Source organism: Eubalaena glacialis, chromosome 2 (genome assembly GCF_028564815.1).
Source record: "Eubalaena glacialis isolate mEubGla1 chromosome 2, mEubGla1.1.hap2.+ XY, whole genome shotgun sequence".
NCBI lineage: Eukaryota > Metazoa > Chordata > Mammalia > Artiodactyla > Balaenidae > Eubalaena > Eubalaena glacialis.
The window spans coordinates 61,077,937-61,099,773 of NC_083717.1; the positions used below are offsets into that span (position 1 = coordinate 61,077,937).

A 21,837-nucleotide genomic window follows, 5' to 3' on the forward strand; every position below is an offset into this window, starting at 1 on the left:
TCTAAGACACCACTAACCCTCAACTAGATTTTTAAAGAGAGCCTCCTAACTGATCTTCTAGTTTTTACTCTTCACCTCTTTAGACTACTTTCAACACAGTAGCCAGAGTGAAGTTTTTAAAGCATAAATCTGATCATGTCACTTTGCTCAAAAACCTGTAATGGTTTCCATCTCAAAAAATAAACACCCAAGTCCTTCCAATGTTCTACAGGCTCTATGTAATCTGGACCCAGTTATCTCTCCACTTTGTTTCTCCACAAAGTAAAAACCACTTTCTACTCTATTCACTCCAGTCCAGGCACACTGACCTCCTAGTGTTCTGGGAATACACCAAGCACACCTCTGCTTCAGGGCCAATGCAAGCTGTTTCTTAGACCTAGTGTGCTCCTTTACCTCCATCCTTCAAGCCTTTGCTCACTCCTCACCAAGTCCTTCCCAGACATCCTTTTTAAAAGTGCACACACCCCTTGGCATACCTATCCCTCTTGCCTGCTTTATTTTTCTCCACAGCACCTATCTATCACCTTCTAATACTGTATAACAACAAGTTACTTATTTTGTTTAATGTCTGTCTCACCCTCTCTAGAATGTAAGATCCACGAGGGCAGGGATTTTTGTCTGTTTGGTTCACTACTATAACCTCTGCACCTAGAACAATGCCTAGCATGCACTTAATGCTCAACAAACATTTGTTAAATGAATGATACACCTTTGAAGTCCTAAATTTAATATCCCAGTGTTGTTCTACCACTTTTCATCATTACTGCATTTTCTTTCTTGTCTCCTTACTTGAGAACACTATGGTTTGGAGAAGAAAGAATGGGTACTGGATCCTGGTTCTATCACTTGATAGTGTGTGTCTCTCTGGATATGTAACTTAACCTTTCTAATCCTCAGTTTCTTCATCTGAAGGAGCATGATAAAGGGGTGGATGTAAGATTAATAACACTTATGTTAGGATTAGAAATAAGGTATTAAAGTGTCTAGCACATAGTAGGTAATCCATAAGTAAAAGCTAATATTTTTGCTCCCTCTTCACTAGTTCTTCGGCTTCACACTGACCTCTAACTTTCACGCCCTTCATTTTCTCCCAGTTGAATCACCCCTTCTATGATTCCTGCTCATGAACCAACCTGGACTCCACAGTTCATTTCAGTCACAGTCCTTAACATCATTAATTCCCTCAACCAACTGCCCTTTAGGTATCTCTACCAAGCAGGCATCTGCAAAGCAGTGGGTAACAGCCTGGGCTCTGGAACTGAACCACCAGGGTTTGAACGCCAGCTGTTCATCTTACAATCAGGGAGAATAACAACAGTACCTACCTTATGAGCTCTTGTGAGTATTAAATGGTTTCTTCAGCTATACATACCCAGAGTGATCAGTGCTGGAGAAAAATCAAACCATGCAAATCGGTATCCCTACAAATCCAAGGTCTACAACCTCAAATGGGTCCTCAATGCTACCTAACAATCCTTTTTCATTATCCTAGTCGTGTGTCTGTCTGTCTGACTCTCCCCCCCACCATTCCCTTGGAAGCTGTTATACACTTACACTCTCTTTTTAAAGAACCCCTATTCTACCATGTTCCCCATCATTCTAAGCAGGTACTCAAAAATGATATGAGACACATCAACTCGTTCTCCTTCCTGCCTCTATCATTTAGAAACTTATTTACAGTGCCTCCAACTTCACCTCCTTCCTTTCTGCTCAATGAAAAAGGAGAATCATCTCCTACCCAAGGCCAACTTCTCTACCTATGCCTTGGATCCCATCCCCTCCTACTGTCTCCAAATCCTTGGCTCCATCCATCACCTCTGTCCCCCATCTCTCTGCCTCCCCCACACTGCTTCAATTTCTCCCCTCCACTGGTGCTTTCCAATCCCACATAAACATGCCCAAGATCCTCTTAATTTAAAAAAGGGGGAGAAGGAGTAAACTTCTCTAAATCCCCTGCATCTCCCTTCACCTATACTATTTGTTCAGTCCTTTGTTGAAAACACTGTATCCCTCTCAATTAGCTACCCTTCCTAGCTGTCATTGACTCTTCAACCCCCTTACCCCCAAAGCACTACAATGTAGCTACCTGCTCTAGCTGAAGTTACAAATGACTTAATCACCAAGTTTCAGGGACTTTTTTCAGTTATCTTACTTGGCCTTTTCATGGCAGGATACAGTACTGTCCACTCCTAGTCCTTGAAATATTCTTCTCCCTCAGCTTCTGTGACAATTCTCGCATAGTTCTTCTTTTTCAGCTTTGGTCTGTCTGGCACAGATGTTTGGCTTTTCTTAGTTGTCTGCCCCATTCAGTAGCTCACAACAGAAATATGGGAATCATGCTAAATCTTCAATCTTGCTCAACTTTGTAATCTTATTATTTACCCTGTCCTGTTGATAATACTTCCTAAACCTCTTATACATCCACCCCTCTTTTACATCTCTCATCATTTCTCATCAGGAATGGCTTCCTAACTGGTCTTGCTTCCAGTTTTGCCCTTCTCTAATCCAGCATTCACCTCACTGCCTAGAACACAAATATGATTCTATCACAGCATAATTTTTCCCCCCACTAAATCCTCACAGCCTTCAGGACAAAGTTAAAGCTCCTTAGTTTGGGTCATAAGGCATTCAGTGATTTGGCTTCTTATCACTTCATCAGCCCGTTTTAAAACTCTGCTGTCCACTTGTGCCTACTGAGTACTTGAACGTGGCTAGACCCAACTGAGATGTGGTGTAAGTATAAAATACATAGCAGATTCTGAAGACTTAGTATGAAAAAGAGAATGTCAAATATCTCAATAGTGCTTTTTTATAGTGATTACAGATTGAAATAAAATTTTAGATATATCAGCTTAAATAAAATATATTACTAAAATTAATTTCACCTTTTCCTTTTTTAACGTGGTTAATAGAAAATTTTAAAATACATATGTGAATTACATTTGTGACTTGTATTATTATATTTTTACAGAACAGCACTGGTCTAGAATGTCCTTTCCCTTTTTCTGAACCTAATTAACTGCTATCTATTTTTGAAGATTAGCTCAGGTAACCCACTAAGATGCATTTTGGGACACACCCCTCCCAAGACCCCAAGTCTTAGCCAACTACCCCTCCAGCTGTGCTTCCATCCATAGGAATCTGCTTACACCTGTTATATATCACTCCACATTATAATTATTGGTTATCAGCTATCTTCTCCTCCTAAACTATATGCTCCTTGCAAAAAGGCATATCATTCTACATATACTCAGGGCTTACCACCATGTTTACCACTTAAAAGGCACTCAAAATATTTGCTGAACAAATGTGAACTATCTATTCCTGGCCTGAAAGTTACTAGAATTTCTCCAAGGAAAACAAACCAGCAAAGAAGGAGTCTAGACTTTCCCAAGAGCTCCAGTAATGAAAGGATCAGAACGATGATAGGGAGTAGGAATTAAAGTAAAGAGAAGAGCAATAAGAAAATAAAGCTCATCACACACAACTACCTCTTACAGTGAAAACAGGAATTTGCAGCAGTGAAATGGAGCCTTGAACTCAACTTGGCATGCCAGGGGCCACAGTTTGGTTCCTAAATTACTCAAATAACCCATCCAACAAAAGAGTATGATTTGGCAGGTTTCAACACAAACAGCTAGAGCCCAGCACCTGTTCCACTTAAACAGAGCATCATTACAGTTAAAAACAACAACAAATCTCTCTTATGAAGCAAACGCTAATCTCATGGTGCTTCACCACGGAACAATTTAGAAGAGTTATTATATGAAATGTGCCAAAGCATGAATTTATGGATGATGCTTATTTGGCAAATATGGTTGGCACTGCTAGATGTTGAAAAACACGTATGCAAATAAGCAAATAAAATTTTTAAGCTCTCAGACTTAAATATTTACATTATCATAAATGTACAAAGATAAATGTTTATATGAGAACATATACAACACATTCCAGGAACACATTTTTTAATGTGATTGTCAGGAACAGTTATGAAGTGGCATTATTTCTTTATGGGCCTCAGGGTAGACTCTTAAAAATGACTTCTGACAGAATGTTAATGGGGTACAAAAATTATGGAGGAAGTTTTTCTGTACTATCTCTGGGTAAAATGAATAGTCACAGTATCATAATAGTTCAAAGCAATCTTATCTTTTCCTTTCACCAAAATACTTTTCTTCCCATCCTGGAACCCAGCCAAACATAAATGTCAAACCATAAATGCACGGGGGCGGGGAAGGGATGAAGAAGAGGACCACACATCAAAAAGGCTTAAAGAAAATAATTTGACATTTTTTTTCCCCACATAATATAGTCATGTTAGAGTCTCCAAAAACAAAGACATGATAAAATATTTCCCCTCTTCCCCTCTGACAGTTATGGAAAGATGTTTGTTTTTTTCACATAGTTTGTGAGTTGGTCATAGCCAAAACTCACTAGCAATGGTATGAATTCTGCTTCCATTGTTAACTGTTAATCTCTGGGTCGAGGCTACAACTCCCATCTCTGAAGTCAAGAAAATGTACCATACTTGCCATTACAGTTTACTAAACGAGTCACCGAAGAGAAGTGCCAGGCACTTCAGAAAGTAATTAGGGTAGTCAGTGGACTGAGCTATCTAGAAATGTTCTGAGATTATAGAGAAGCCATCATGAAGCAAGTATTCAAGACTGCTCATGGAAAGTTTTACCCCTGTGGATAATTCACGGTTTTCACTTCTACACTGCAGAGAGCAATATGAGTTCTCCGACTATACACATTACCACATCATTTCATTTATCAGGGGAAAAAAAAGAAAAGAAAAAAAGGCGTTGTGGCTGAACAAAAATCAAGAGGTAGGCCCCAAAACAGAATCCTCAAGGCAATCCCAATTCAGGTGAAAAGCTGTGGACATACATCATACAATGACCTAAAAATAGCCTTTCATGTAAATCTCCAAGTATTTAATTCAACGTATAATCTTACCACATTTAACAGAGGCAGAAGAAAAATGTATTAGGTTTTCTATAACAAGGCCAATAAAGATGAAATCATAGTTTTCCTTTAACTCGTCACTATCCCCTCAACCCCAACCTTGCAATAACTCCATTCCACAGCTCTCAAATTCCTAAACGGGGATCTTAAAAAACACAACGTATTGCAAAAAAGTTAACATTTAAAGGTGGGAGGGCTCCTCTTTCCTGTTGCTCTCAGCAGTCTTGAATGCAGTCAAAGGACGAAAAAACGAAATCAAGCTCTCAGACGGATGGTGCAGGCAACAGGCAGGGGGTAGAGAAGGGGCTCAGACGGCAAGTCCTCATCGCGGGAGGTGAGAAAAGTTGCAAGAACGACGAGTCAAAGGGCGAAGGAGAAACAAAACTGACCCAACGAACCACTCAAAATCCCCCCAAAACCGAGGAAACCCGCACGTTAGGGGGCTCACAAACCGTAGAGCGAAGTGAGCAAGCAAAGAGCCACCGGGTTTCACCCTGGTGCTGCTGGCCAGGCTGCGCCGGATCCTCCCGGGTTTGGAGGTGGATGTCCGTGCAGACTTAGGAGCGAAAGGAGTCCTTCCTGCCCCAGCCTCACTGCGTCCGGCTCCTCCAGGATTCACTTTCCCCAGCAGCCTTCCAGCCGCGCCCGGGGGCGTCCCTCGCCGCCAGGTCCCAACTTTCCCTCCTCTGGGGGGCGCCGAGCTGCCGGGGCCGCCGCCGCCACAGCCACCGAGAGAGGGGGTGGCAGCGGGGGCGCGAGGGGGCGCGCGGCGCCAGCGGGCTCCGGGGGCCGCAGGGCGCGGGGGTGGCCGTGGCCGGAGAGCCCGCGCCGGGCCGGACGCACCGGCCGCCAAAGCCCCCGCGGCGGCGCCACCCAGACCCCACGCCGCCCCGCCCGGATTCCCCCAGGTCAGCCCCCTCACCCCTCGGCGACCCAGGTCCCACAAGCCGGCGCGAGAGGAGAAGGGAAAGGAGGCGACGCGGGCAACCTTGCCCCAGTTACCTGAGGGGCTCACACGCCGCCGCGGTGACTACCTTCGCCGGCCGTCCAGTACCCTTCCTGGTGACCGCGGCCGCCGCCGCCGAGCAACTGACACTGACTAACAACAACTAACTAACTACTAGCCGCCGCCGAGTCCACCGCGCGCTCCCGGCCGCCCGTAGACCGCCCGGCCCACCAGCCTGCCCGCCTCCTCCCAGCCCGGCGCGCCGCCCCTCCGCGCGCGCACTCGCTGCCGCGCTCCTTGAGCGAACACGCGCGCGCGCGCACGAGGCCACGGCCCTCTCCCAGTCTCGCCTCAGCCCCGGGGGAGGAGTCACCATGAGGCCCCTCCTCTCGCGTTCCTACCTCCAGAGGAAGAGACTTAGAGAGCGTCTGATTGGCTGAGGGAGGCGTGGCCAAAGGAAGAGGGCGGGACGACCAGGACCTTGGGCCGGCGTGAAGGGAAATTTCAGTTCAATTACGTACCAGGGGAAAAAAGGGAACGAAGTATTGGTCCATTTGGTGCCTAAGCCCCTTAGGTCTGCCTACCGTCGAATACAGGATATGTGTCTTCAAGGATTCCAGCACATAGTAATAACCAATTTAAGTCCCAATACTTTCTGCAGGCCTTAGCAATTTAAAAAACTACATCTCCCAGAAACCTCCGCGAAAATAAGTCTCACCTTGCGTAATCACGTAGTACTTCGCCTCTTTTGAACAAAATAATCCCTCCATTTTTCTGAAGGTATGGGGAATAATATTTCATTTTTCTCCTCACCAGAACAGCCTTAAGTGCTGCGATTAGAGAAGTAACCTATGGGAAGGTGGTTAAGCGATTAGGTAAAGGGAAGGAAAAGACATCAAAATAAAGTACTGCGGAGGAATTTTTGTCAAGCTGTGAGGCGACGCAGTGAGAAGAGTGAAGGCGATTGAGAGGGGCTCAGGGAATTGTCCTCTGTGCCAGGGACTTTCTTTAGGCCCCAGGCCCCTGCCTACCCCTGTCGTCAGCAGGTCAGTAAGCAAGGCGAGCTTGGGGGTGGCCACAGTGGAGGTGCCCTTCACCCCTTGAAGATCATCCCTCTTTTGCTGTTATTGGTTTGTCTCGGTTTGAGGCCGACTGAATGGGGGCGCCTCACTTCCGGTTGGGGGAGGGGAGGAAGGCCATTCTGGGGGAGGGGGGAACATAACTCACTTCCTGCGGGGGTAGGGTGATGGGTTGGGGTGTCCAACCCACTTCCTGTGCCGGCGAGGGCTTGAAAAGGTGATGCTTGGTGCCATATGCATAGACGGTATCTTAAAGCTTTGGGATTGTGTCTTACGTGAAAAGTTAGGTTATTCCACGAAGTTGTGCTAATCACCAGCCTCCAGTCAGAATTTATGTGACTTTTGGTTCCATGTGTAAGAGGAAAATTTTCTCGCCAACAGACTTTTCTTAATGCGTCATTCAAAGAATTCGAAACCCCTTGTTAAAACTCTTTACTCTTCTCTACAATACGACATGCTTTCTTGTGTGACTCATGAATTGCCCACCCGTTCTCCCTTACTCAAGTCCAACCTTGACTTAGTGAGGTTTAGGGGTGTTCTCCGCCTTGACATGCCACAGGAACTCTGTAGCTACTCTTAAGGAGGTCGTTTATTACAGGACTCAATATTTTACATAAATTATGAAGCATTTTCACCTTATCAGAGTGAAAATATCATACTGAAGTACTCAATTACTTGGTGTTACCTTAACTGATGTGATCGGGATCTTAAATCCTTAGACCTGTTGATTTTAGGCCACAGGTTTTGCCCTGGGCCTGAAAACAACTTCCTCAGCTTTAAAAATTCTTATAGGTATCTTACATGTAACAATTGTGAAAGTTGCACTGTAGTACATCTTCCCCCTTTGTGATTTAATTAAATTCAGCACCGATTTAAAAATGGTGTCTGCACTTTGTAGTTTTAAGGCATGGTGCAGGGATCATGAGATTCAGCTCAGATTTTAATGAGGGGGAAAATTTGGCTCACAAAGGACAAAAGATGAATACCAGAATTTTCTGTTTTTCCTATATTCTCAATGTTTTATAAGAAACTATACGTAATGTGGTAATGAACAGTCAACAGTTTGATTTCTTGGCTTCTGTTTTCAAGTACCACAGTACTTGGTAGGTTGGGGTGGGGAGGGTACTGAAGGAATCAATCTATTTGGAATTTATGAAATCTCAACAACTTTAGTAATTTTAGAATATCAAGTGAACTGTAATGTCTTTCAAGAATTTTTAAAAGAATAAGGCCTGTGTATTTTTTCTTTTGGGGTTGTCACCTAATCTACCCTCAGAATTTGCAGTTGTTTTAATTCTGGTTCTTTTCGAAAGCTAGTTTGTTTAGAGTTTATTAGAAAATGTGATTTAAACTAAAATGTTTGAACAACTGTAACTTAAATGTTACAGTAAGGAAAAAATATATGTTTTAACTTTCTATAGACATAAAAAAAAAAAAAAACTAAGACCCTAAAATCAGTGAGTTATCTTTTGAAGGACTATAGAATTTCTGCAGAAGTTGAAAAGGCAAGACACAATTATGTCTGTGTTGTTATTAATAGAAGGTTAGGGACATGTAGACTGCCTCAAGCAACTATTAATTGATTAGAAAGAAGGTATTCATTATCTTCTATATTAGTGTAATATAGAAGAATATATGATATGATCACCCTGACAAATTAAACTATTAAACTACAGTATTAAGAATTACTGAAGTGAGTAAAGATTGTGGAACTAAATGAAATAGATAGAGAAAAGATAGTTAAAATATTGATTGAGATACAGCAGTATTGCCTTTAGGAAATTATCTTTGGAAAGCAAAGGAGTTTTTAAAATTGGTCTTTATACTGTTCCAGGGAAGAAATGCAGTATAATAGAAATAAGAAAACTTGTTGCAGCTGAGAGACTTGAGCAGCTTGAAGAACTGTCTGTTCAGAAGAAAGCAATTTTTAAAGCACATATTTGAAAAAAGATGTTTTGTGATAACAGGCAGTTATTCATTGGTTCCGTCAAAGAAGAAATATTAGAAAAGCTTGTGAAAAATAGAGGGAAGTTCATGGAACCTGCTTTTATTCTCTTTAAAAGTGTTTCTGTAGAGAGGCTTGCTGTCTTCCAAAGGCTTTTTTTTCCCCCTTAATGTTCTTTGTTGCAGTTTTCTTTGCATGTTCTAATAGAAACATACTATCAAAATTAGAAAAGTAAAGACTTTTGTAAGTGTACTCTGTTACTTCTTTAAGTAAATGAATTTGAGGTTTTCACTTCATTCCTTGTCATCAATAATAAAGAGATTGTCCATTTTTTTTCAGAATATTTAGATTAGATAACCATTTTCATTTCCAAAAAGCAGTCATTGGATATACCGCTCACAGCTCACAGCAGTTTGAAATATTAAAATAGTAGGTCAAAATTCTGGATTCCATCTCACTGAAATTTGATTATCCACGAAATACTAGATGCTATCTATAATGCAGAAGGGTCTTTTCATTCTTTTGTCTACCTACCTTTTAAAAATCATGCTATTGTTTTACAACTATTGCTTTTTTGTATGTTTCTTGTTTTGGTAGTTGCTTGTTTTTGCCATGGGGTTGAGTGTTAAAGAGAATATGCTAACAACATGAATGGTTTTTAAACCTACCGTTCTGCTGTCTTTATTTCAGGGCCTTCAAGAGTATTCAAACGAGAATACCCCTTACGTGACTTTTCATTATTTCAAGAAAAGTTTATTGAGTGCTTACTGTATACTAGTCTCTGTTTTAGGGACTTGGAATACATCAGTGAATACAGACAAATATCCGTATTCTCTTGGAGTTTACTCTCTAGTTTCCAAATCAAAACTGGAATTTTGCTCCCTTGATATTCCTAAATAAGCTCTATAGTGTGATCATTGTTCAAACTGATCAAGAAACAGCCCTAAGCTTGATCTCTCTTGGTCTTGATCTCTAAGCCATTCTAAACCCAGTTTTGAATATTTCAGTCTAATTTTTCTTCAGACCATTAAAGCCCCTGTGTTAAATATTCAACCCTTTTCTTTGATGCATGCATCATGACCCTACCATTATAGCCTCCTTTGTTCACAAATACAAGTGAACAATGGGGAAAATATGGGATCAGACAGGCTTGGGTTCAAAAGTGATGTCTACATTTTACTAGCTGAGCTTCTTACTAGCTTGGTAACCTCTAACAATTTACTTGACCTCCCTGAGCCTCACTTGCCATAAACCTAAATGAGGTTATTTGGTGGATCAAGTATATTATATGTAAATCACCTGGCACAATGCCTGGTGTTAGCAGCTTAATGAATGCTATTATTTTTCCCCCAGTTTGCTTCTGTTATTCTAGCTATTGGGATTTGCCTACATGTCTGTTTTAAGCCTTACATATTCCCCGAAGTATGGGGATGCAGTGCTAGAATTATTCAAATTCATCCTTCCCCAGTCTCAGTGAGCTAAGCATGCTCACTTAGCTGTCAAGAGTTTATTTTTTATTCCTTGTGGAAGGAGAAATCACTAATTTCCATGATTACTTTAGATAATAAGCATAATAGAAAAATTTCAAGAAAAGGTTAAGGAATCACTAAAATAATTTGATTTGTTAAAGGAAAACTTTTTGAATCATTCTTCTAAACCTATTTAAATACTAAGCCTAATATTCAAGACCCTTCTGTCATTACCCATCTACACATTCCTAACTAGATTGGTCTCTGAAAAAAAAATTCTATACAGTATCCAGCCTTTTCTATCTTTGTTCATGCTATTCTCTGTGTGGAACACTTTCTCTTTTCCTGGGAATCCTTATCTATCAGAATGCCACCTTCTTTGTGGCCCTTTCTCAAGTACCACCTTCAGCTTCAAGAAGTATTGTCTGATGTCTGTCCTCTTCTCTGTCCATTCTCCCAACCATATGTGTGTCTGTTGACCCTCCAGAGCATTTTGTACTTTTCTTATGGCATTTAATATACAGTGCTACTGCTGTTGTATGTTTCTGTTGTTACTATATGTAGAGTTTATGAACTGTCAAAAGTCTGCAGACTATAACATATTCCTATCTGTGTCTGCTGTCAAACCTAGCACAATGCCATTCACATCAGAAGTATTCAGTAAATATTAGTGGAGTTGAATTGGCAATTGGGGTAGATGAAACTGATCAATAACGTTTGTCCACTATTTATAGCCAGTATTAAACACAGTGACCCATGTACAGTAGACACTCAAAGATCTGTTGAATGAAAGGGTAAGTAGTTCTCCCATTTGTGAGCATATGGTATCAATATATTGAGCATATATTAAACACCTACTATATGATGAGACCTATGAGAACTGATCCCTGCCCTCAATTTAATTGGAAAGAACTAAGTGGTAATTAATACGTACAGATTCTGAAGACTGAAGGTGTTTGAGTGAAGGTGGGGTAGGGAGTCAGTGTATGGCTGTTTGCATTTTGAGAGATATCCCAGGCTGTCTGAACTCAGAAACAGAATAGATTTAGGTATCAAGAGATACTTAACTTGCAGTTCCACTCCTAGTTACATACCCAAGAGAATTAGAAATGTGTTCACACAAAAACTTTTCCCCACATGTTCCTAGCAGCATTATTCATAAGAGCCAAAAAATAGAAACAAACCAAATGTGCATCAATTGATGAATGAATAAACAAAATGTAGTATAGTCATATGGTGGGAAATTATTTATCAATAAAAAGGAATAGAGTATTGATACATGCTATAAAATGGATGAATCTTGAAAATATTACACTAAAGTGAAAGAAGCCAGACACAAAAGGCCACATACTGTATGATTCCATTTATATGCAATGTCTAGAATAGGCAAATCCGTAGAGACAGAAAGTATATTAGTGTGCCAGGGAGTGGAGGGCAGGGATGGGGAGTGACTGCTAATGTGTATGGGATTTCTTTGAGGGGATGATGAAAATGTCCTGGAATTAGATAGTGGTGATGATTGCACAACCTTGATACTAAAATACCTTGTATACCAATATACTAAAAACCACTGAATTGTACACTGAAGGGGTGAATTTTATGGTATGTGCATTATACCGTTAAAAAGGAGGGGGGAGATACATAAACTTGAAGAATTTGGATTTTGGATGGGGCTAGAAGAAGGAAAGCAGGAGGTGATAATTCTCAGATCCTAGAGGGAAATGTAAGTGTCTAGGTACAGGACTAAAGTTATGTCGAGGATCAGGTGAGGATAGATGTGAAGGTTGCTGGCTATTTGTGTCTTATGAAGCAGGCAATGAGGTGAATGATTAGACTAGAAGGGTGTTGACAAAGAAGAACGACATTTTAGGAATTTGAAGGAAGCTTCACATTTCTTTTTGATTGGGTCAAGGATGTGGTATGTGGTCAACTTAGTTTTAGTGTGAAGGTCAACTAAGTTCAGATGGTGAAAGTATCATAAGGGAGTCTGATAGCAATCACCAGTGAAGTTAATGGAGAAGATGGGAGAACAGAGACTAGACAAAAATATTATAGTTTGATCCTAAAACTATCCCCATATAATGCAAATAGTTAGATCATAATGGGAAGGAACCAAGGGCAGTGATTTGGAGAAGTCGGTACACATGAAGGTATTCATTTGAAGAAGTACTTGAGTACCTTTTATGTGCCAGGCACTATTAAATAAAATCATAGTTACTTTCCTTATTGAATTATTTTCTTAGAATAAAGTCTTACGAGTGGGATTATTCGTTCTAAGAGTATGGGCATTTTATAGTTCTTGATACAATAGCTATATTATTTCTCTAAAAGGTTATGCTAATTTCTAATGCCACCAGCAACATACAGCTGTGTTGTTTTAACCACAATTTCACCAGCAAAATTTTTGGCTAATTGGATAGACATAAAATTATTCTTCTCTTTGGTTATGGCTTCTAATATGGTTAAGTGTTTCTGTACCATGGAATTGGCATCTGTTGGAGCATGAAGGAATTCAAAGCCTTTATATTTGCTCCCTCATCTGGAATAGTTTCCTTAAAGGGTATGGATTTTTAAGGACCCTAGGAATCAAACCAGCCTCTAATTTGAATCAGCTCAAAAACTACTTTTATTCAGTGGTGTTCTCCTTATTTTCTAAATGATATTCACATTTAAACTACATTTAGCCATAATTCCAATTCCCATTCGACTAACTTAATTCTCATAATTTGGTGGTGTAGGTATTAACTAACTTCACTTTGCATATGAGAAGATAGAGGCTTAGAGAGGTTAGGTCACTTGCCCAAAGTCACTTAACCGGTAAGTGATAGAGACAGGATTTGAATATGGCCGATTATCAGTCGCAAACTCCATGATCTCTCAGTATCACTACTAAAATTTAATGTAGGCTAATGGAAACTGGAAGAGAAATCTGAAATGGAACTTGAACAATCAGGCGCTTACTTACGTATGAACATAGTGAAGCAGTTAGCAGAGAAAGTTTTTTTATTTTATTTTTTTATTGGGGAGGCTATAGCACATAGACAAAGAGAGTAAGGACTCTCTTTAAGCCCAAATTTTCAAGGCCCTTTCTGTTTCTCCCTGATGAACAGGTACGTACTACTCCAAAATCAATGATAGGAGCAAAGTGGGAGGAAGGTAGTAGTAGGAAAGCAACTGCCTTTAAGTATATACATTGAGAGTCATCTGATGGTAGAAGGAACAGACGAAATGGCCCTCAGAGAGGCCCACAAAATATTCAGTAACTTTTTTTTTTTTCAGTAACTTTTAAAATAACAAGTCTAACATGATAACAAGGTTAATGAGATATTCAAAGCACAGTACATATTAGCGAAGGAAGAGAGATTCTTTCATTTTTATTCAATATAGTATGCTCACTAGACAAATTTTAGATCAGGAATATAAAACAAGAGATGCCATGTTCTAATGCTGGCTTTTAGTCAGATAAAATACCCCAATATATAGATAAGACAATTAAGGCCCAAAATTACACACCAAATAAAGTTACACAATGGGCCCTAGAACATAGGCCTCCTGCTTCCGAGTACATTTTGCTAAATTGAGCTAAGTGAAAACAACAATCTATGTGGTTGTTTTGTAATTTATATTATAATTTTTTATAATTTAATATTTTATTCTTAAAAGAAATCATTTCTCTGTGTGTTTTAAAACAACAATAATAAAGATCCACACACCAAATTACTAAATGTTTGGTGATAGGTTTGAATAAGAAGTGATACTGAAGATCAGGTTGAACCCTAATGTATCAGATAGTCCATCTGTAAATTACACCTAAAAAGTATTTATCTGTGTCCCAGATTGTATTGAGGCGGGGTGGAAGACACAGATCTTTTGAAAACTATCATAGAAACATTACTCTTGAAAGATTATGATGTGTACATATGTGTATTTGTATTTAAGCATTTGGAATTTTCAACAAAGCCCAGCCCTTTTCTTCCATCCCTACTCCTTTAAGTGAAACTAATACCCCTTGCTTCACAAGAAATATCAATAGTATCCAGATACTCCACTTTTTTCTTTCATAGCCTCAAAATTTATATCTCCCTTCTCTTTCTATCTCCACACTTCCTTCATTCCTATACTTCATAGCTTTAATTAATGTTCTCTTGACACAAACCTTTCATTTTTATTGCCAGTGATAACCACAATTACTACAACTCTTTGAGAAAACAATATAGCTGTTGTGTCAGCAATAATAAAATGCTCATATCTTGAGCCAGTATTCCACTGATAGGATTTTATTCTGAGAAAATACTTCAAGTAAGGAAAATAGTGAAAGGGACAAAATGTTAATGGCACTGATATCTATTCTGTTTTAAAAAATGGAAACCTTCTAGATATCCAACAATAGAATAATGGTTAAGCAAATTATTACCTATTCATTCAGTAGGCTAGTAGACATTCATTTTTCACAGTAGCTTCTTTTAAAATATATTGAAAGATGTTGTAAGTATCTTTATGCCAAAATGAAAAAGGAGAAAAATAAATCCAGGAAAGAAATAGAAAAACTGATCTGATTAGTATATTTCTGAAGCATTTGTATTTTCTGTATCGTAATAATTGACATTCATTGAGCACACACCAGTGTCAGGCACATTACTAAAGCAATATTATAGAAGCAGTATTGAGTAGTTAGTAAGAAAAGTGCTCTAAAGTCAAGTCCTAGCTCCATCACTTACTAGTATGTGATCTTGAAAAGGAAATGGGAGATAGTAACTATATCTACATTAAGTTATTAAATCCATATAAAGTGTCTGGTACATAGTAAGCCCTCATTAAAGTGTTTTTGTTACTAGATATTTTACAGACATCTCATTTAATCTTCACATCCTCACAACATTTATGAGATGGTGTTATTTTCGTTTACATAAGAGAAAATTGAAACTCAGAATGTTTAAATAGTTTGGTCAAATAACTTGCCCAAGTCACACAGCTAATAAGCAGTAGAGTTTTGATTGAGAACCCAAACTATGACTTCCGTTCCTGGCTCTGAGGGACTAGGTTGTTGCAGACTAATCCTTTTGCTGAGAACAATATGAAAGGGTGGATTTAAAAAAAGAAGAGAATAGGGGGCTTCCCTGGTGGCGCAGTGGTTGAGAATCTGCCTGCTAATGCAGGGGACACGGGTTCAAGCCCTGGTCTGGGAAGATCCCACATGCCGCAGAGCAACTGGGCCCATGAGCCACAATTACTGAGCCTGCGTATCTGGAGCCTGTGCTCTGCAACAAGAGAGGCCGCGATAGTGAGAGGCCCGTGCACCGCGATGAAGAGTGGCCCCCACTTGCCACAACTAGAGAAAGCCCTTGCACAGAAACGAAGACCCAACACAGCCATAAATAAATAAATAAATAAATAAAAATTTTTAAAAATTTAGAAAAGAATAGGGAAAGCATCAGAGACCTACTGAGGCAGCCAGGACTTAAACCAAAATCGTGGAGCCAAGGGAACTTCAAAAAAGCATGCTGATGTTCTAAGCTTCTCTTTTCCCCTTGAAGAATTTGCTGAATACATGGTTCAGAACAAGAATCTATGAAATTTAGCAGAGGATTTCTGCTAGAAGTAGAGAGCCAGTAGTCTCATGGGGCTGAGTACATAAAAATTGGAGTTTAGGTGTCCCCAGGTGGCCTGGACTGAGGAGCCAAGATCGTAGTAGGGAAGGGAAGCACCAAGAAATGATTTTGGTGCAGAGTCAGAGGCTAAGCAGAGCAGAAGCTAAGCAAGCTAAGCAGAAAATCCCTATAAAGCAGAGTGAATTTCTGTCCATCTCATGATGTTGACAAGCAAACATTAAAATTCAGGTCCCTCCAAGGAAGAAAGGACCTATAAACACCCCACACTCTCAATTAGCATTCCCTAGAGGACTATACCCTCTATACACAATAGACTTGAATACAAGAATAACTAGAAATAAGGAAGAATATTTCATAATTATAAAAGGGTCATTCTACCAGGGAAAATGTGAGAACTATAAATTTGTATATATCTAATTCCAGTAATATGGCTTCAAAAAAATATTTTTTCAAGTTCACATGGGACATTTAACAAAGTAGATCTTATGATAGACCATAAAGCAAGTCTCAACAAATTTCATCCAGAATATGTTATCTGACTACAGTTCAATTAAGTAAGAAATGGATTATAAATAGTAGCTGGCAAACTCCCCCCAAAATACGTTTTGAATGACCCATTTGGTCAAAAAAGAAATCACAATTAAAACACATTTGCAACAGAATAGTAATGAAAATACAGTATATCAAAATATATGTGAATCAGCTAAAGCTATACTTGATGGGAAATTTATAGCCTTAAATGCCTATACTGGAAGAGAAAAAAGTCCAAAACTTTAAATATCATTCTGAAGAAATTAGGAAAAGAACTGCAAATTAAACCCAAAGTAAGTAGAAGAAAGGGAATTATAAAAAGTAGAAATTAATTAATTAAATAGAAAACAAGTGCACAATAGGAAATATCTACAGAGCCAAGAGTTCACTCTTTGAAAAGATCAGTAAAATGTGTAGACCTCTAGCAATACTAATCAAGAAAAGAACATATTCAATATTAAACTCTTGATCTTTTCCCTAATTCTACATCTCCAGTCTTCCTTATTTCTATAAATCTTATCTTCATAAATATCTACTGATATCTCAATTAGAAGTCTTGGGGTTGAGACACGGAGCGGGGAAAAGGGAGGCAGAGGAGGCGGAGGCAGACCCGGGCGCCGAGACCGACCAACAGACCGGCGGGGCTGGGCCATGCAGAGCCGGCCCAGCGAGTCCCCCCCTGCACCGCAACCTGAGCAAGGTCCCCAGGAGCCTGCCTCGGACTGGCCTGGGAGCCAGAGGCACCAGAGCAGATCCCGAATCAGGCTTTCCTCGGCCTCCTATGAGGGCTGGCCCTTTGGAAGGTGCCTTCTTCAGCAGCAGGACCAGGCAGGCCACCATGACCGAGAACTCCACATCCACCCCTGCAGCCAAGCCCAAGTGGGCCAAGGCCTCCAAGAAGTCCACAGACCACCCCAAGTATTCAGACATGACCGTGGCTGCCATCCAGGCGGAGAACTGTGCTGGCTCTTCATGCCAGTCCATCCAGAAGTACATCAAGAGCCACTACAAGGTGGGTGAGAACGCCGACTCCCAGATCAAATTGTCCATCAAGCAGTTGGTCACCACTGAGGTCCTCAAGCAGACCAAAAGGTGGGTGCCTCAGGGTCTTTCCGGCTGCCCAAGAGCGACGAGCCCAAGAGGTCAGTGGCCTTCAAGAAGACGAAGGAAGTCAAGAAGGTGGCCATGCCAAAGAAGGCCGCCAAGCCCAAGAAGGCTGCCTCCAAAGCCCCAAGCAAGAAGCCCAAAGCCACCCCAGTCAAGAAGGCCAGGGGGCTTCCCTGGTGGCGCAGTGGTTGAGAATCTGCCTGCCAATGCAGGGGACACGGGTTCGCGCCCTGGTCTGGGAAGATCCCACATGCCGCGGAGCAATTAGGCCCGTGAGCCACAACTACTGAGCCTGCGCGTCTGGAACCTGTGCCCCGCAACAAGAGAGGCCGCGACAGTGAGAGGCCCGCGCACCGCGATGAAGAGTGGCCCACGCTCGCTGCAACTAGAGAAAGCCCTTGCACAGAAACGAAGACCTAACACAGCCAAAAATAAATAAATAAATTTTTTTTTTTTTTTTAAAGGCCAAAAAGAAGCCGGCTGCCACGCCCAAGAAAACCAAAAAACCCAAGACTGTCAAAGCCAAGCCAGTCAAGGCATCCAAGCTTAAGAAGGCCAAACCAGTGAAGCCCAAAGCCAAGTCCAGTGCCAAGAAGGCCGGCAAGAAGTGACAATGAGGCTTTCCTTGTGGACACTCCTGCCTGTCTCCTATTTTCTGTAAATACTTATTCTCCTTTCTTCTCTCTTGATCCTCATCTGCAACCCTTTGCCCCTTTCCCTTCTGACTTTATAAAAAGACAGAATTTGTATTCCTCAGAAATTAGGGAATAATTCATTTTTCCTTAACCAATTATGCAAGGACAGCAACAACAAATCTCATCTCTGTAATGATGAGAATGTACTTATATTTTGTTTTGTTAATTTGTTATTAATCTGCTTATGGGTTTGGGGATTTGTGTGGGTTTGTGTGTTTTGTTTAGTTACATGGTTGGTTCACTCAGGTAAAAGTTGGGGTCGGGGGGAGGGGGAGAATGGGCAAGGCAGCTTCTTGTGGCTAGCTGACAGGGAGCCCAGGAATTGTACGGTTTGTAGGAGTACCTATGAGGCCATCGAGTTTTCTTTAAGTTGAGCACTGCTTGTGAGAGTTTCAGAACCTTGGCCCTGAGGAGAGGGGTGGCAGCAGCTGGACGGCAAAGGAGGGAGGTGGAAAAAAACCCTCTCTAGGCTGACTTCCACCTCCCAATGGTGAGCAGTGGGGCGTCCAAATCTAGTTTCCTTCTCACTTCTGTTAGTCTGTCCCAGTGGCCTCCCTGTTGTCCTAGGGACGTGGAGGAGGTTGAAGTGACAGCTGGTCCAAGAAACTGTGGCTTCTCTCAGTCAGCTGGAAACTAGCCACTGGGGGGGTGGGGGGGAAGTCTCTGGCTTCCAAAAGTCTCCTGTTAAACAGGAGTAGAAACTTTGGGGGAAGGGTGGAGAGTCAGTCAGCCAAGTGCCTCAGTGTGCCCTGTTGAAACTTGGGTTTTTCCACACAATTGGATTGTATCCTAGGAGGACCTTTTTCCTTTTCCCCTGATTTTTGGTTTCTCCTGTACAAGAAGTGGCTTTGCTTAGCAGTCTGGTGGCGCTCCAGCCCTGCCACCCACCACTTAAAAACCTCCCGACCTCTTTACTTCTGAGTCTTTTATAAGTAGTTGTAGATGGGAGAGGAGGGGAGGGCGGGGAGTGGACAGTAAGACATACTGCAGTCGACTTTGAATTGCTAAGTAGTTTTACAGAGCTAGGTCTGTGTGTATGTGTGTGTACATGTATATATTCATATCTAGGGCTAGTACTTATGTTTCACACCTGGGAGCTGGGAGAAAAAACCTGTACAGTCCTCTCTCCCTTTTTTTTAATAAAATAGAGAAACGCGCAATTGTGCGTCTCCCTCCCCCCCCCCCTTTTTATTTGTAAACAAGTGTTATTTGTGCCTGGAAGAATTTGCTGTGTTTGTAATTTTCAAACTTTAAAATAAAATTGAAAAAACAAGGGAAAAAAAAAGTCTTGGGATTATTCTTGAGACCTCTCACTACCACACACACACACACACACACACACACACACACACACACCATTCAGACCACTACAAAATTTTATTGATTCTACCTCTTAAATATATTGAATCCACCCTATATTACTACATCTTCATTGCTATACCCTATTCTAAGCCACCATCACGCTGTGGTGGACTGTTGCAGTAGCTTCCCAATGGTAGCGTCCTTGATTCATTCTTACTACCCATCAATCCATTCTTTACATAGAAGTTAGAATGATCCTTTAAAAAGCATAAATATCATATCATGCCGTTCTTAAGAATTCTTAAAAGGTTTGCTCTTACGCTTTGGTGAAAACTCAAATGTTTAAGATAACCCCACGTCTCCGCAGGATATAGTCCCTGCTGCTCTCTCCTGACCACTTTACTCCAGCCCACTCTAGCCTTCTTTTACTTCTTCCAAAGCGCCAAGTTCTCACTCAAGTCCTAGTTCTTCAGCATGGAATGTACTTAACATTCAGCTCTCACTTTACTTCTTCAGAAAGGTCCCCTGTTTACGTGACATCTCCTACTGTTTTTCTGTAGTGTTCTGTTCTTTTCCTTCATGGCAGTTTTCACAATTTAAAATTGTATTTATTGGTATGTTTGCTTAATCTTTCACCTCAAACCATAATTTTCATGAAAGCAGAGACTGTTCACTGTTGTAGCCCTGGTGTCTTAACTAAGTGCCTGGTACATATTACGTGTTTGGTAAATATATGATGAATGAAAAAAGATAGCATGCCACCTTAGGTAAACTATATAGGTCAGGAACCGTTTCATAGGTGTGCCCTGTACCCTGGGAGCGTGGAGGGATTGTTTCCTCTGGTTTAATCCTTTATTTCTTCAAAATAACTCTGAGAAAGGCACCATGTAATCATTGTAATGCCTGGAGACAGTTTCTGGTGATTAGCCTGTCTTCTCAGTGATGTATATTTTATGTGCTAAGCTAAACTGGCAGTTGTGGGCAGATTTTATTTAAGCCCCCGCAAAGGAATACACCTGCCCGCATTTCTTAGATTGGAGCCTTGGAAACTAGAGGCAGAGTGTTCTCAGTGGCAGTCCTGGCTAAACAACTTATCTTCTTTTCTAGAACTACTTTTTTTTTTTTTTAAACATTAGAGCCCTACAAAGGAAATGTGGTCTAATTACATTTGCTTACTACTGAGATTGACAGTATTGTTTGTGTAAAGGTTGTTAGCTATTTTAGTCATATAAATGTGCCATAATGTTACCAAAGTACATGACTTGCCTTTTAATCACAAGGCAAAAATGACCACATTTCACAATACTAATGTCTTCATATGTTTTATAAGATATACAGAGCTATTATGACTTGATATTACAAAGTATTCTACATTTTCTTAGAGAGCTTGTGTTTTCTTTCTTCATCTTAGAACTAATTTTTAATTAAATTTTTAGTTGTTTTTAAGCTAATTTCAGTAAAATGAGATGCTTAATTGTATGTTTGGTATAAAATTATAAGTTCAACAATTTGAGACAGCTTTCAGGCCACTAGGATTTCTTGAAACTCATGAAAAAAATGTTTACTACCAATTTTAGACATTTTCATTTCAAAAGAAAATGTTTTATATACCCGAAACTAACTCAGTACTAAATCAACTATAGTTCAATTTTTTAGAAAAGAAAATGTTTTAGGGACTTATATTTCTTAATGTATAGTAAATGAGGTATTCTTATTTATTTCTAAAGTCTAGGTACCATACTTAGAATTCTCCCATAAACTGAAAAAAGCATGCTGAATGTTTCTTATGCATATTATCAGGTTCAGGGCCATGACGGGGAAGGGAAATGAAACAAAAAGAGTGAGAATTCTCAATGACTGGTTTCTCACATCATCATATCATTATTATTGCTATTTTTAATTCTGCCTTTAACAAAATTGTTAATTCTTAGTGAAATAATTTTTAAAGCTTCATCTACTTATTGATATCTGTGGATTTACCAGACATTCATAGCTATTCTCAGGTCAATGAAATTGGGAGTTTATAAATGATAAGAATTTGTAAATGCCTGCTGTCAGGTATGACTAAGTTTCTGAATTTCATAATCCTCTGGTTGCTGCTGCGGGTTCTTTCTTGGGTTTTTGAAATGTAAATCACTGACTCTAGAGCTAGTGAAAGAATATGAGGAATATTGAAATTCTTC

General features: G+C 40.4%; 2 protein-coding genes and 1 pseudogene across 8 annotated transcripts in view; 2 read left to right on the plus strand and 1 right to left on the minus strand.

The window, feature by feature from the left end:
- Window positions 1-6,096, minus strand: part of PEAK1 (pseudopodium enriched atypical kinase 1) — a 310,952-nt gene extending 304,856 nt beyond the window's left edge. For all 7 annotated transcript variants that reach the window (XR_009699356.1, XM_061180028.1, XM_061180025.1 and 4 more), the window contains exon 1: window positions 5,974-6,096. The gene's annotated coding sequence lies outside the window, so the exon portion shown is untranslated. The remainder of the gene's footprint in view (window positions 1-5,973) is intronic.
- Window positions 6,097-6,687: 591 nt separating this feature from the next.
- HMG20A (high mobility group 20A) overlaps window positions 6,688-21,837 on the plus strand; it is a 71,468-nt gene continuing 56,318 nt past the window's right edge. The window contains exon 1 of the mRNA XM_061181884.1: window positions 6,688-6,963. The gene's annotated coding sequence lies outside the window, so the exon portion shown is untranslated. The remainder of the gene's footprint in view (window positions 6,964-21,837) is intronic.
- LOC133085033 (histone H1.0-like) lies at window positions 17,334-18,268 on the plus strand (annotated as a pseudogene).